At 36.5% G+C, this 16,828-nt stretch overlaps 1 protein-coding gene and 1 pseudogene across 1 annotated transcript in view; one reads left to right on the top strand and one right to left on the bottom strand.

The window, feature by feature from the left end:
- Nucleotides 1-16,828, top strand: part of LOC103257447 (DENN domain-containing protein 1A) — a gene marked incomplete at its 3' end in the record, with an annotated part of 387,709 nt that overhangs the window by 28,479 nt on the left and 342,402 nt on the right. The gene's annotated exons all lie outside the window — the stretch shown is intronic.
- LOC103257444 lies at nt 7,508-10,505 on the bottom strand (annotated as a pseudogene).

Below are 16,828 nucleotides of genomic sequence, written 5' to 3'. Positions count from 1 at the left end.
TTTGAGTTGGAGTCTCACCGTCACCCAGACTGGAGTGCAGTGGCTGCTCCCGGCCACCACAGCCTTGACCTGCTGGGCTCCAGAGATCCTTCTGCCTCAGCCTTCCGAGTAACCGGAATTACAGGTGTGCGCTACCACGCCCAGCTAATTTTTTGATTTATTGTAGATATGAGGTCTCGCTGCCCAGGCGGGTCTCGAACCCGCGGGCTCAGGCAATCCACTCACCTCAGCCTCCCAAAGGCACGTGATTACAGCCTGAGCCACCGAGCCCGGCTCTTATGTTTCATTTTTTAATATCTCCTGCTTTCTTTTGGATTCCAGCATTTTTATCATTCTGTTTTTTCCTCTTATAATTTGGAACTTAAATGCTATTTCTATACCTTTAATGGTTTCCAGTAATGGTGGCTATGACTTAATAGGGCTTACTGTGTACCAGTCATTGTTCTGCATGCTTTACCTGTACTAACTCACTTAATCCTCACAAAAACCTTATGAGATAGATACTGGTATTGTCTCAGTTTTACAGATGGGGAAACTGTGGTGTGGTAAGGTTGTATAATCTGTTCAAACAGCTATCAAGTGGCAGAGCTGAAATTCGAACCCAGGTACTTTTAGAATTCATAATATCAACAAATATAGGCATACTTGGAGCCATTGTGGGTTCAGTGGCAGACTACCACAATAATAGTGTAATAAAGTGAGTTACAGTTTTTGTTTTTTGTTTCCCAGTACATATAAAGTTTTGTTTAGTCTGGGTACAGTGACTCATGACTGTAATCCCATCACTTTGGGAGGCTGAGGTGAGAGGATTGCTTGAGCCTAGGAGTTCAAGATCAGCCTGAGCAGCACAACGATTTCTCATCTCTGTAGAAAAATAAAACAATGAGCCAGGTATGCCGGCATATGCCTTTAGTCCCAGCTATTTGGGAGACTGAGGCAGAAGGATTACCTGAGCTCAAGAGGTTGAGACTGCAGTAAGTTGTGATTGTGCCACTGGACTTCAGATTGGGTGACAGAGTGAGACCCTGACTGAAAAAAAACTCTGTTTAGATTACACTGTTATTATTATTATTTTGAATTGGAGTCTCACTCTGTCGCTCAAGTGATCACCTGGGCTGGGCTCAGGTGATCCTTGCACCTCAGCCTTCCAAGTAGCTGGAACCACAGGTGTGCACCACCCTGCCCAGCTAATTTTTTGATTTATTGTAGCAGTGAGGTCTCACCAAGCTGCCCAGGCTGGTCTTGAACCTGCGGGCTTAGGCAATCCTTTCACATCTGCCTCCCAAAGTGCTGGAGTTACAGGTGTGAGCCACCGTGCCTGGTTTATTATTATACTGTTAATTGTGCAATAGCATTATGATAAAAAATGTACATACCTTAACAAAAAAATACTTTATTGTTAAAAATTGCTAATGGTTATCTGAGCATTCAAGTTGTAATCTTTTAGCTGGTGGAGGGTCTTGCCTCAATGCTCACGGCTATTGACAAATTAGGTTGATGGTTGCTGAAGGCCGGGGTGGCTGTGGCAATTTCTTAAAATAAGATAACAAGGAAGTTTGCCACATTAATTCAATCATTGTTTGAAATCTTCCTTGCATGAACGATTTCTCTGTGGTATGTGATGCTGGTTGATAGTATTTTTTCCCCCACAGTAGAACTTTCAAAATTGGAAACTTCTCATATCTTGCTACTGCTTTATCAACTAAGTTTACGTAATATTCTAGATCCTTTGCTGTCATTTCAATATTGCTTATAGCATTTTCACCCAGAGTAGTTTCCATCTTAAGAAAGCACTATTTTTACTTATCCTTATTTTTTAAAGTTTTATCATGAAATTGCATCGATTCAGTCGCATCTTCAGGCTCTACTTCTAGCTCTCTTGCCGTTTCCACTACATCTGCAGTTCCTTCCCCCACTGAAGTCTTTAACTCCTCAAAGTTCTTCATGAGGGTTGGAATCAACTTCTTCCAAAATCTTATTTATGTTGATATTTTGACCTCCTGTGAATTATAGATGTTCTTAATGGCAGACAGAATGGTGAATTCTTTCCAGAAGATTTTCAATTCACTTTAACCAGACCCATCAGAGGGATTGCTATCCATGGCAGCTATATTCTTATGTATTTCTTATGTAAGACTTGAAAGTTGAAATTATTCCTTGATCTGTGGGCTGCAGAATGTGAAAACACCATGAATCTCTTTATATAAGGGGGGGACCCAAAAAAACCTGAAATTATTTTTTGGAGGGTGGGCCCCTTGTAGTACAGGTCTCTCCTCCTAGGTAAGTGTTCTAGAAATGCATTGGCATCAGGATACCAGCTAGTGTTGTTGTGAGAGACTGCATTTGGCTTCAGTGAATTTTTTTTTGAAAGTCTTTCAGTGGGTTTGCCCATTTCATGATGGGTGATTTATGAGCTTACCTACCTACACTGAGCTGAGTGTTCAGAAGTTTTTGACCGAAAAACAGCATGACCCCCCCATGCCCCACCCTCCCTCTTCACCTGATCTTACCCGAGTGATTTTTTTTTGTTTCCCTGGATGAAAAGAGTCCTCCAAGGGAAACATTTTACTGATGTGGAAGTGGTGAAATCAAAAATGGCAGAAGCACTAAAAGGTATCAAGATTGGAAAGTTCAAAAACTAATCTGAGCAGCGGAAAAAGTGTCTTGGTAGGTCTGTTGCATCAAACAGAGAGTACTTTGAAGGTGACTGAAGTTTAGACATGTAAGAATAAATACACAATTTTTAATAAATAAATTCTGTGTTTTTTCGGGTCCTTGCTCATACATTTCCCTCAGAAATCTTGGATGATCAGGTACATTTGTCAGTGAACAGTCATATTTTGAAAGAATTTTTTTCTAGGTAGTATTAGATCTCAACGGTGGGCTTAAACTATTCAGTAAACTGCTGTAAACCAATATGCTTTCATTCAGACTTTGTTGTTCTATTTCTAGAGCACAGGCAGAGTAGATTTAGCATAGTTCTTAAAGGCTCTAGAATTTTCAGATTGGCCAGGGAGCATTGGCTTCAAGTTAAAGACACAGCTGCATTAACCTGTAACAAGCAAGTCATCCTGTCCTTTGAAGCTTTGAAGCTAGGCATTGACATCTTCTGTCTAGCTATAAAAGTCCTAGATGACAGCATTTTCTTTCAATACAAGGTAGTTTCATGTACATTTTGAGTCTGTTTAGTGTAGGTACTTTCCTTAGTGATCTCCCTTAGCTTGATCTTCAGGATAACTTCTTGTAGCTTCTACATCAGGACTTGCTGTTTTACCTTGTACTTTTGTGTTAAGGAGAAGGTTTCTTAAACCTCCTGAATTATTTTCTGCAACTTCCTTACCTCTCTCAGACTTTATAGAGTTAAAGAAAGGGTCTTGCTCTGGATTAGGCTTTGGCTTAAGGGAATGTTGTGGTTGGTTTGATACCACTGAAACATTTCTCCATATCAGCAGTAAGGCTGCTTTGCTTTCTGATTCATGTGTTTAGTGGAGTAGCACTTTTATTTGCCTTTAAAAACTTTTCTTTTGCATTTATAACTTGGCTGTTTGGTGTAAGAGGCTTAGCTTTTGACTTGTCGTGTCTTTCAACATGCCTTCTTTAGTAAGCTTAATTATGTCTAGCTTTTGATTTAAAGTTAGAGACATGCGACTCTTCCTTTCAGTTGAACAGTTACAGGCCATTATAGGGTTAATTATCTATCACTGGCCTAATTTCAATACTATTGTGTCTCAAAGAATAGGGAGGCCCAAAGAGGGAAAGAGAGAGAGAAGAGGAAATGACTAGTTGATGAGCAGTAAGAGTACACACAACATTTATCAATTAAATTTACCAACTTTTATGGGTGTGGTTCATGTCACCCCAAAACAATGAACAGTTCTAACATCAAAGATAACATCACAGATCACCATAACAAGTTTAATAATAACTAAAAAGTTTGAAACATTGAGAGAATTACCAAAATGACACAGAGGCACACAGTGAGTACATTGTTGTCAGAAAAATGGTGCTGATAGACTTGATCCACTCAGGGTTGACACATACCTTCAATTTGTAAAAAAAGTAATATCTGTGAAGTGTGACAAAGTGAAGCACAGTAAAACAAGGTAGACCTACACAAATAAACAGCCTGAGAAATTTTAGCATTGTTATGTAACTTAGCAAAGTTAATTGGCATCTTTATCTTCCTCCTGAACCATACAAGGACCTTATATTTTTTAACTTTAATAACTTATCTCCCAGTTTGTATGCTTTTATTATTGTATATTTTATTTTAATCCTTATGACATTGTTAAATGTTCATTAATCAATGTTTAGATTTATCCACATATTTTCTATTTTCTTCATTCTTTACGTCTTCTTGCATTGTAGAGTTTTTCCATCTGATCTATTCTTCTTGCTTGAATAATATTCCTTTGTTGGTAACAAATATCTTAGTTTTTGTTTATCTGAAAATGTCCTTATTTTAACCTAATTTTTGAAAGATTTTATTACCCATTAGATTGATAGTGATTTTCTTTAAGCACATTGAATATGTCATTTTATTGTCTTCTGGCTTATGCTGTAGCTATTGGAAAGTACCTTTGCATTCCAATTTTTATGTAGATAATCTGTCTTGTTTTCTAGTTTAGCAATAATATATATCTACCAGTGGAATTTTCTTCTTATAGATTTTTATTTTTATTTTGTTTTATATTTTTTAGAGTCAGGATCTCACTCTGTCATCCATGCTGGAGTACAGTGGTGTGATCATATCTCACTGCAACCTTAAATCTCACCGCAACCTCAAACTCCTAGACTCAAGCAATCCTCCTGCCTATGTCTCCTGAGTAGCTGGGACTACAGGCATGTGCCACCATGCCTGGCTATTATTTATTTATTTTTTGTAGAAACAGGGTTTCAATATGTTGCCCAGGCTGATCTTGAACTGTTGGCTTCAAGTGATCCTCCCACCTTGGCCTCCCAAGGCACTGAGATTACAGGTGGTGGCTATCACACCCAGACTCTTCTTTAATATGTCTTGATTAGAATTTAACATTTGGTTTGAGGATTGGGATCTTTCCTTATTGCTTGTTATCATTTCTCCCCTCACTCTTCCCTTCTTCTTCTTGAATTTTGATTATATATGTCTGATATTGTCTCTTTGTCCCTCACAATATTTATTTTTTTACTTTTATTTATTTATTTTTTGAGTTGAAGTTTCACTCTTTGTTACCCAGACTGGAGTGCAGTGGCACACTCATGGCCACCCCAGTGTTGACCCGCTGGGCTTTGGTGATCCTTCCGCTTCAGACTTCCAAGTAGCTGGAATTACAGGTGTGCACTACCACGGCCGGCTAATTTTTTATTTATTGTAGAGACCAGGTCTTGCCAAGTTGTTCAGGCTGGTCTCAAACCCGCAGGCTCAGGCAATCCACTTGCCTTATTCTCCCAAAGTGCTGGGGTTACTTACTGAACCACTGAGCATGGCCGTACCTCACAATTTTTAACCACATTTTTTTGCGTGTGCATTTTCAATCTTTCTCTCTGCTGCATTCAATAACTTCAAGTCTTTCTTCCAGTTTACTAGTTCTCTCTTCAGCTGTGTCTAATTGCTGTTAAAACTATCAATTTATGACTGGACAATGTGGCTTACATCTGTAATCCCAGTGCTTTGGGAGGCCAAGGCAAGAGGCTCACTTGAAGCCAGGAGTTCAAGACCAGCCTAAACTGCATGGTGAAACCCCGTTTCTACCAAAACGAAAAGAAATAAAACCCCAAAGACCCATCAGTTTAGTGTTTCACTTTATTTTTTAGCAGCTTTATTGAAATATAATTTGCATGCCATGCAATTTTATTATTTAAAGATTAATGGTTTTGGTATATTGCATTAATTTATTGAAACTGAAGGGTGTGTGTGTGTGTGTGTGTGTGTGTGTGTGTGAGTGACAGAATTTGTCATTTTAACCGTTTTAAGTATATTATTTGGTGATGTTAATTCTATTCACACTATTGTGCAACCTTCACCAGTATCTATTACTAAAACCTTTGTATCACCCCAATTTAAAAATTCAGTAATTATTAAACAATAACTCCTCATTTTTCCTACCCCACAGTCTCTGATAACCTCCAGTCTACTTTCTGTCTCTGAATTTGCTTATTCTAGTTTCCTCATATAAATGGAATCATATAACATTTTTTCTTTGGGTCTGGTTTTTTTCACTTACCCTAATGTCTTCAAGGTTTAGCCATGCTGTAGCATTGAAACTTCTTTTTTGAGTAGGAGTCTCACTCTTTTGCCCAGGCTGGAGTGCAGTGGCATGTTCATGGCCACTGCAGCCTCGACCTGCTGGATTCAGACAATCCTTTCACCTCTCTCCAGCTCCTCGGCTCCAACACCTCTGCTCTATTGATCCTGTCACCTTCCTGGAACAGATGCCCATTGACTCAGCTACTTTCTCTCTAGCCATCAGCTGTTTCTTCTTCTTCTTCTTTTTCTTTTTCTTTTGTCAGGTTCTCACTCCATTGCCCAGGCTGGAGTACAATGGCACAATCACAGCTTGCCTCAACCTCCTGGGCTCAGGTCATCCTTCCATCTCAGCCTCCCAAGTAGCTAAGACTGTAGGCGTGCACCACCACACCCGACTGATTTTTTTTTTTGGAGTCAGAGTCTCACTCTGTCACTCATGCTGGAGTGCAGTGGCACGCTCACAGCCACCACAGCCTTGACCTGTTGGGCTCAGGTGATCCTTCCACCTCAGTCTTCCAGGTAGCTGGAAGTACAGGCATGTACCACCATGCCCAGCTAATTTTAAAAAATTTATTTTAGAGACAAGGTCTTGCCGTGTTGCCCAGGCTCGTTTCGAACTCGTGGACTCAGGCAATCCTCTCATTTACGCCTCTCAAAGTGTTGAAATTACAGGCATGAACCACCTTGCCTGACCAGAACTTTTTTTTGAATGGCTGAATTAAAAAAAACCATTGTATGTATATACTGCATGTTGTTTATCTATTCATCTCTTGATGGACACCTGGGTTAGCAATTGTGAATAATACTGTAATGAGCAAGGTCATTCATTGTTCATTATCTGTTTGCAGTTTGGCTTTCAGTTTCCTTGGGTGTATACCTAAGAGTGGCATTGCTGGATCATATGGTAAATTTAATTTTAGCTTTTTGAGAAATTGCCAAGATGTTTTCTGTAGCAACTGCATCATTTTATATTCCCACCTGCAACGTACGAGGTTCCAAATTCTCCACATCCTTCTCAATGGATGCTATGGTCCATCTTTTTTATCATAGACATCCTAGTGTGTGTGAAAAGGTATCTCATTGTGATATTGATTTGTGTTTCCCTAATGCCTAATGATGTTGGGCATTTTTTAATGTGATTATTGGGCATTTGTATATCCACAGTGCAAAATTATCTGTTCAGTGATTGAATCTTTTTTATTATTGAGTTTTTAAAACATATATTCTGGATACAAGTCTCTTATCAGATATGTGATTTGCAAATACTTTCTCCATTTTGTAGGTTAACTTTTTTCTTTCTTGTGTCATCTGAAGCACAGAAATTTTTAATTTCAGTGAAGCCCTACTTACCTATTTTTTCTTTTGTTTGTCATTTGTCTTTTGTCATTTATATTGTATCTAAGAAACCATTGTCCATCATAAAGTTAAAACTATTTACTTCTATGTTTTTGTCCCAAAATTTTTATAGTTTTAGTCATTACATTTGGGTCTATAATATAATTAGAATTGATTTTTGTTTATGCTATAAAGAAGAAGTCTAAACTTCATTCTTTCAAATATAAAGAAGAAGTCTAACTTCATTCTTTCAAACAGTTGCCCCAGCACCATTTGTTGGAAAGACTATTCTTTCCCGTTAAATTTTTTTGATTCTTTTGTTGAAAATTGATTGATAGTTACAATTGACAATTTAAAATGTTTATTTCTATGCTCTGAATCCTATTCATATCCTTATGCTCTTCTACACTGTTTTGATTACTCTAGCTTTTTGGTAAATTTTGCTACCTAGAAGTATAAATTTTACAATTTTGTACTTTTTGAGAAAGATTGTTGGGCTATTCTAGATTCCTTGTATTTACCTATGAATTTTGGGATCAGCATGTCAATTTCTGCAACAATCCCTGCTGGAATTTTTATAGGGATTGAATTAGATCTGTAGATTCATTTGGGAGCATTGCCATCTTAACAATATTGAGCATTCAAATCCATGAACAACGCCGGGTGTGGTGGCTCATGCCTGTAATCCCAGCACTTTGGAAGACAGAGGCGAGAGAATTGTCGGAGCCCAGGGGTTCTAGACCAGGCTGGGCAACATAGTGAGACCTCGTCCCAACAATAAATCAAAAAATTAGCCAGATGTGGTAGCACACGCCTGTAGTTCTAGCTACTTGGAAGACTGAGGTGGAAGGATTGCCTGAGCCTAGCAGGTTTAGGTTGTGGTGTCCATGAGTATGCCACTGTACTCCAGCCTGGGCGATAGAGTGAGATTCCGACTCAGAGAAAAAAAAACAGAAAAAACAAATTCATGAACATAGAATGTCTTTCCGTTTTAGTTAATCTTTAATTTTTTCCCATAATATTTTATAGTTTTCATAGTATAAAATTTGCAATTTCTCTTGTTAAATTTATTTATATGTATCTTATTCTTTTGATGTTATTACAAATGAAATTTTAAAATTTCATCTTTGTGTTGTTTATTGATAGTGTAAAGAAATACAATTGATTAAAAATTTTTTTTTAAGTTTTAAAGATATGAGGTACGATTCAGAATTAGGTATACAAGTGGTCATCATACAGGTAAAGTTTGGGCCTCCCTTTGGTCTCCAACAATTGATTTTTATACGTTGATCCTGCAATCTTGCTGAACTAGTTTACTAATTCTCATAGTTTTTTTAAGTGGTTTTCTTAGGATTTTCTTTATATAAAAGATCATGGAAATAGAGATAGTTTTACTTTTTCCTTTCCATTCTTGGGTAACTTTATTTCTTTTTATTGCCTAATTACCCTGGTTAGAACCTCCAATACAGTGTAGAATGGGAGTGGCAGGAGTGAATATTCTTGTCTTTTTCCTCATCTTAAAAGGAAACATTCAGCCTTTCACTATTAAGTAGAATATTAGCTATAGGTTTTTGTTGATGCCCTTTATCAAGTTGAGGAAGTTCCTTTCTGCTCCTAGTTTGTTGAGTGCTTTTTTATCATGAAAAGATGCTGGATTTTGTCAGATGCTTTTTTTGTGTCTTTTGAGATAGTCGTGTGATTTTGTTCTTCATTATTTTGATATGGTTTATTATATCAATCTATTTTTGGATGTTAAACCAACCTCGCATTCTTTTTAACAATTCTATTATAAACGCTTTCTTTCTTTCTTTCTTTTTTTTTTTTTTTGAGTTGGAGTCTCACTCTGTCACCCAGACCGGAGTACAGTGGCCGCTCCCAGCCACCGCAGCCTTGACCTGCTGGGCTCCGGCAATCCTTCTGCCTCAGCCTTCTAAGTAGCCGGAATTACAGGCATGCACTACCACGCCCGGCTGATTTTTTGATTTATTGTAGAGATGAGGTCTCACTACCCAGGCGGGTCTCAAACCCTCAGGCTCCGGCAATCCACTCACCTCAGCCTCCCAAAGGTGCGGGATTACAGGCTGAGCCACCGAGCCCGGCTTTAAACACTTTATTTCAATTAGCACGTGCAATTTCTCAGTGGTCTCATGGTATAAAAAGCTGCAGTCACATCATGTTGTAACTACATAAAAAACAGTAAATGGAACTGTTTGACTATTTATGTTTCTGCACAGTCCTTATGGAATCTGCACAGAGGAATATTTTTTTCCCTTTGTGCCAATGAATTGTTCTTGTATGTAAGTTGCTTTCTATGCCAATATATCCAGACTAGTGAAATAACAAGGACAGCCACAGAGCCAAAGGTTGCTCCAAGCATGCAGGTGATGGGCCATACCTGCCATGGTCTTTCCTAATTCAGTGAAATAGAAAGGGCTCCAAGTCTTGCTCCTACAAAATTGGAAATTGTAATACTCTGGAGACTATTTTCCCATAGGTATTTGACTCTCTTTCTACTGAAAACTCTAAGCCATGCTTTCAGAGTTTGGTTCTAACAAACATAAACAAGGTACAGTAGTAAAAGTAGACAAAATAACTGCAAATAAAAATGTTTCCAATGCCAGCTCTTTAGTGGTGCTCCATATAGAACAAAAATTATGTCAAAGGAGAAACAAGACAAAAGAAGATAGATACGGCATTTCAAAAATCTGGTTACCTTGTGTGATAATGAACTTCTTTTAAGAAAGGATGCATTTGGTTTCACTACTAAATATAATACTAGATTGACAGCAGTTACAAAACCAGAACAGATGCACAACCATATCAAGTGTGTTTCCAATGTTGAGAAGTTCTCCAAGAAGAATGATGGAATGAAGATGCTTAGGATAATTGAAAATATGCATAAAAGATGGTTATACACTAGTGTCTTGATATTAGTATCTTTCATGATACTTTTTTTGGTGGCTATCTAACTCTCTTTCCCTTGTATAGGCACCCAACCTTGCATTCTTAGAATAAATTTCATTTGGTCATGATGTATAATCCTTTTTATGTGTTGCTAGATTTGGTTTGCTAGTGCATTGCTGAGGATTTTTGTACTTTTACAGCTTTCTCATAATGTATATGTTTGCTTTTGCTATCAGCATATTGCTGACTTTTTAGGATGAGTTGGGTGGTTTTTCTTCCTATTCTATTTTTAAGAGATGTTATGAGTAATTGGTATTAATTCTTTTTAAAAAAAAATATTTGGTGAAATTCACCAGTGAAGTCATCTGGGTTTGTTTTTTGGTGGGAAATTTTTAAATTAGGAATTCAATCTTTTTACTTGCTGTAGGTCTATTCATATTTTCTATTTCTTCCTAAGTCAGTTTTGGTAGTTTGTATTTTTATAGGAATTTGTCCATTTCATTTAAGTTATCAAATGTGTTGGCATGCATTGTTCATAGCATTGTCTTTCTCTTTTTTTTCTTATGAGGGGTTGTCTGGCTCATGCTGGAAATCCTTTTAGAAAAATCCTAGCACTTGTATTCTCTTATAATCCTCTTTATTTCTATAAATTTGGTCCTCTTGGTTTCTTCTTTTACTCCTTAATCATATAGTTTGTTCTTGTTTGTATTGCAAACTGTCATTTATAGATGTTACTCCTTTTCTCTTTTTCTATTTCTCTTTTCTCTTCTCTGTTTGAAGAATTGCCATTTATCTTCAAGATAATTTTCCTCATGTAGTCTTCCCTGATTGTCTAGGCAGACTTAGTCTTTTCTTTCTTTGAATTCCAATGTACTCAAATCTCTGTCATCATGCTTGCTTCTTGCAAAGGGTAGCTCAGTGTCCTATTCATCTCCTTTTTTTTCCTAATGGAGAACATGGAACATAATAATACAAACTGTATTATTGCATGTTGGATAAATTAATGAGCTATGACACATTTCTTTGGACTCTCAACCTGTTAGGATGCCTCAAAGGCAAATGTCTAAATCCTAACTCATGATCTGCTCATTAAACCCAGTGAAGACTGGTCCCCCTCCAGTGAGCAGCACATTTAAAAAATCCATTATGCAAACTAACCCCTGCTCCCTCCATCCTGGTTACCTACCTTCCAGCTCACTCTCTGTATTCAATGCATCAGAAAAATTTGATTAATTTACCTAAAATGTCTTTAAATGTTAGATATTTCTTCCTATCTCAACTATCATCTTGCTGAATCTTTCTTACCATCCACCTTTTTAAACTAGTTCTCCCATTTCTTCATATCTCACCTCAGATACTACATCCTGAAGAAAATCTTTTCAGATCCCCAAAGTAAACTTGTTTTTGTTCTAAGTGCTTTTGTAGTGCTTACCATAGTTTTAATTAAGCTACTTGTGTGGTTATTAGTTGATGTGAGCTTTTCTACTGGACATTAAACTGTGAGGGTAGGGATCTCCTGCTACTTTCTTTACCACTGTATAACCAATGCTCAGTCCTGAGATTTAATGACTAACGGAATGAATAAACCAATGAAAATGAGCGAATTTATGGGGAAATGCCTTTAGAATGAAAATTGCTGGAGAAACACGTATTATTTTGATTGTCTCTTAGCATTTAAAATAACTGATTAGCTTATGGAATTTACAATTTTTTTGTCTGGGTCAAGCGAAATTCTAAATTCTCGTATTTAAGGGTGGATCATCTTGAATAGACCTGCTTATTGCTGTTTAGGTTTGTTTACTGGAATTATAGAATTGGTATGACAACAACAGTGTAGGGTAATATCTCTCTGGAAAGTACTACACTACTTCCTAAATGACACTTTCTTCGTAATTATCACATTTGGTTTAAGATTTCACTTAGCACAAGATTTGTATATATTCAAGTAAAGGTGATGACTTTCTTCACAATAGAGCAGAGATGAAGTAGCTCCCACAATTGTTATTCTGAATGGAGCCTCGGGATGAAATTCCAAGCAGCAGAATGCCACTTAACATTCTGCATGCTATTTCACTCTTTAGTAGTATAATTGTAAAATGAGGCAATAAAACTGGAGAGGATATAATATTTATATTTGTGTAGGCACTTCACATGATAAAATGTCACACGGGACTGTTTACTCCTTGCTGTTTCTTTGGATAATGCCCCACCTGTCTAGTGATAGGAGGTGCTGAGTCTTGCATAAATCTTGGGTTGGAGGTTAGGGTTAATATAGTGAATATTTTAGTCGAAAAAAATAATACATTGTAAGTGATAATAATAATGACAACCCTTTGAGTATTATATTTGTACCAGCACTGTGCTAGACCCTTGGGGACAGCAACTGACAAAGAGGGAGAGGATATCTGAGAGTACCTTATTCTGCTACACACTTTAGAATATCTGTAAACCTTATAACAACTCTGCCAGGTAGGTGATATTATCCTTATGTATATATAACTGATTCTTGTTTATCTCTTTAAAAAATTCTAATGACCTCATTGGAGTTCTGTTATAATTATCATGTTTAAACTTGGGTGTTTTTTTTTTAAGTTTAAATGATCTTTTTTTGAGACAGAAAAAATTAATGAGAAGAGACAAAGAAACATCAAAGAGTTTTTTCTTCTGATTGCTGTGTTAGAGCTTTTGCCTGAAAATAGGTTACATTCCTTCTGTTTTCAGCTGAATCCTCATTAACTTTACATTTTAATGATGTCCAGGGCAAATTACACCATTTATGGTCAGTGCCTTAAAGGGATGCTTAAAGGGGACTTTAAAAAATTATTTTTTGAGTGGTGGATGTTTTTACTCCAGGAATACAAATTGATCCAGAAGTCTTAAAAAATAAGTAGACTAAAAAAACCAAAAAAAACCCACATTGAAACATGGGATTGATTTTCCGTTTTCAACTATTATAACAACTTAATTCAAAGGAAAATTTTTTTCAGCTTAAAGCAAATTAATCATTGAAGAACATATATATATTTGGGAGTATGAAGCTGGAACCAATGTCCTACATTTATTTTTGAAGATAGTTTCAGTTTCTCATTCACTTGGATTTAAATTCAATTTTATTGCTTAACTTCAGAAATAATTCATAGGTGGTAGATGCTCAATAGGAATAAATGAAGACAGCTTCTCCCAGTTATGAAAAAAGCAAGGGTGATTGAAATGCTAATATGTTGATAGACAGATTGTATTTGCACAAGAATGGGGGAATATGCTGTAAGGTGGAACTCTTCACAGGATTCTAAATTATTCAATTTTAAGGGAACAATATGAACTGCAGAGCTGTACTTTTATCGTACTTTGAATGGTTAATTATTATTAGGTGATAAATTGGGAATAAGGTTTCATGTTGTGTCAAATATTGTTTATTTCCTTAACTATTATTTGATAAGTGGATTAAGGGAAGTTGGCTTGTCTGTTGCAGAAACTGTAATTATGGGAATGCCCAATCTAACATCAGGTATTTTATAAGGTTTGTACTTCTTTTTTTTTTATTATGTGTTTAATTGAATCCCTTCTGTGTGCCAGGCAATGGAGTATATCCTTGTTAAAGCTTTTTTGAATGCAAGAAGTGGTATTCACTGAAGAAGGACAGGGATGGAGGTGGAGGGATCAGTTGTACAGTAAAGGATAGGATGCAAAACCACCTGGGATTCATGAGGATAAACTGGAACTGGAAAGTCATGGACTAGGGTGTCTTCATCTCTTTCAACATGACTTTGCTCTGCTGGCTTCTTTTGTTCGCTACTTATCTTGGTAATAACTCAAAGTGGACTATAAGATCTTTCAAGCTTGGCTTCCCACCAGGAGACACTTTTTGTATCTATTCCCAAGGTCAGTTTGAGCATGTGGCTCAACCCAGGTCTGGATGGTCCCTGTGGTCACCCAAGTGCTATGTTGTGCTGCTCCTTTTGGAGGCCATGGGTGAACAGAGTAAAACATGATGGATAAGATGTGGCTATTGCTCTGTATGGCTTTGTGGAAATGATACACATAAAAAGATAATTTCTACTTAATGTGCTAAGGACTTCCCTATAGATAAAAATGTATTTTAGTCACCTGCAGTATTTGCAAACTGAGGCAGTGTGAGAGTTTGGGCAATGCCATTGTGGGAGGGTGACAACCTTTTAGAATGATATTTCCTGGGTAGGGCTTCCTAAGGATCGAAATCTATAATTAGATCCTACTTGCACCTATGTAAGGAAACTGAATTTAGAAAGAAAAAGAAACTTTCTTCATTGGATTTTTCACTGGATTTTCCTTCCAGGTGTCATACTGAGTGATTGGCAGAAATATCTAATTCAGTTTAAGGAAGTATTTAGAATCTTTGGGTTTGATCCATTGAGGCTAATGACTTTAGATATGACTTTTTTTTTTTTTTAACTTATCCACATTTCACTTTTCTAAGGATCCAGTTAAAGTACTACTAGTAGAGATTCTGCAACTGCTTCTCATGCATCTTCATCATTTTTCTTATAACTGAGTATTGAAGTGGAGCAAAGCTTAAGGAGTAAATAAGAGCGTGGCTATAACTTAACATTTGTTGAGCTTCTGTTTCCTTTATGTATATGTATAAACACACATACACACACATCTGTGTGTATTTTTTCTTTTTATTCTTGGAGCCCACAAGGGATTAATTATTGCCTCCATTTTACAGGTGTTACAAGTCAAGGCACAGAAAGATTAAGTAATTTGCCCTAAGGTAGTACCTCTAGTAAACATTGGATTGTTGATTTGATTCTGGGCCTGTACTGTGCTGCCTATGTCTATATCTTGGCTTATGAATAATGGTTCAGTTGTGTTTCTGGAATTCTCAGCTCCTCTGTTGGAATAAGATTTTACTTCAATATGGTCCGGTTAAAAGCTTAAATTCTAGTTCAGGCACAGTCATTTATAAGCTGTTTGGTGGTATAGGATGTACAAATTAGCTTTTTCTTATTTTTAATTTGTAAAATGAGATTATTAATGGGGCACATCTAGAGGTTTCATACAGGGAATAAAAGATATAATACAATCTTTTTGTCACAACATGTATTTCTGTAATGTGAATTAACTCAGGCAACAGGTAAAGAGGAGTGGTGTCAGAATAATGTAGGAGTTGCATTGGTTTGTATGTTTTATACTACCAGGTTGCGTAAGCTGAAGTCAAAATAGACTACCACATTTTTTCTTAGTCTTTACATTTGAACAGGGTTTCAACTTTCTTAAAGTTTGCCTTTCTTAGGAGGTCTTTCGGAAAAGAGGTTCTGACCTTGAGATTTGGCGTAAGATTGGCATTGATAGATCAGGGCTCCCAAATTGTGTTTGCAGCCTTTCTTTATATAGTTTTGAACAATAATTTTGAAATAGTTTGGCTTTTCAGTTTTCAAAAAGACCATGTATGTATAACGTTTGTATCCATATTTTTACCCCTGGATAGAAGTATCCGGTTGTTTCTGGCTTGTGCTGATGCGACAGACTATTTTGAAGTTGTGTTTTCTCCTTTAACTTGACCTGGTTTGTTGAAAGATGCTCTATTCTTTGGGGAGCAAGGGGGTCCTAATTGTGAAATATCTTTGTTGAGTGATGAGATACTGGTGTCTGTGAATGTAGTAGAATGTTGTATCCTTTGTGTTAATTACAGAGAATGTAGGAACATAGGAAAGCAGCATGCATAGTACAAAATACACGGGCTTTATCCTCAGTTGGGAGGAGTTTAAATCCTGACCCTTTAATGGCCAGTAAATTGACTCGGACAGGGTACTTAATCAGTTTTTAAAAATCAATAATATGGAATTACAATCACCTGCCTGTTTTATTAACTTGAGAATTTAATGGCATAAGAAATGGAAAGATATGAGATATATATCTGAATACAGAGTGCCTCACTCATGGTAGATATTAAACAAAGGGAAATATAGATGATAACAAAAATACAGTACTTGTTTTATGTAATAAATATTCAAAAAAATCTTATATCATAACTTTCGTAAATCAGCCTCTGAAATGAAAGCAGAAAGGGAACTTCTTTTGAAAAAGTGGTGCATTTTGTAATGTGAATACATAACTCGTATTTTATTTGTAAGACAATTAAAATTATTAATAAAAATGTATACTTGTGTAGAAATTTGTTATATGCAGTAATATTTTAGTATTTCCTCAAATTTGAAATGAATAGTACTTGTCACCATAATCATCTTATAATATGAAATATTAAAAACTTAGACCTAAGCTATAATACATTTTACCTAACCACCTTTTGGGCTACTTTTATTTTGGTATTTTACTATATATCCTTTTTTTAATTAAAAAAACTTGGTAGTTTTTTTCTTT

Source organism: Carlito syrichta, unplaced genomic scaffold (genome assembly GCF_000164805.1).
Source record: "Carlito syrichta isolate Samal-C Ts95f unplaced genomic scaffold, Tarsius_syrichta-2.0.1 Scaffold301745, whole genome shotgun sequence".
In the NCBI taxonomy this organism is placed as follows: Eukaryota; Metazoa; Chordata; class Mammalia; order Primates; family Tarsiidae; genus Carlito; species Carlito syrichta.
This window is presented reverse-complemented; position numbering and strand designations above follow the sequence as displayed.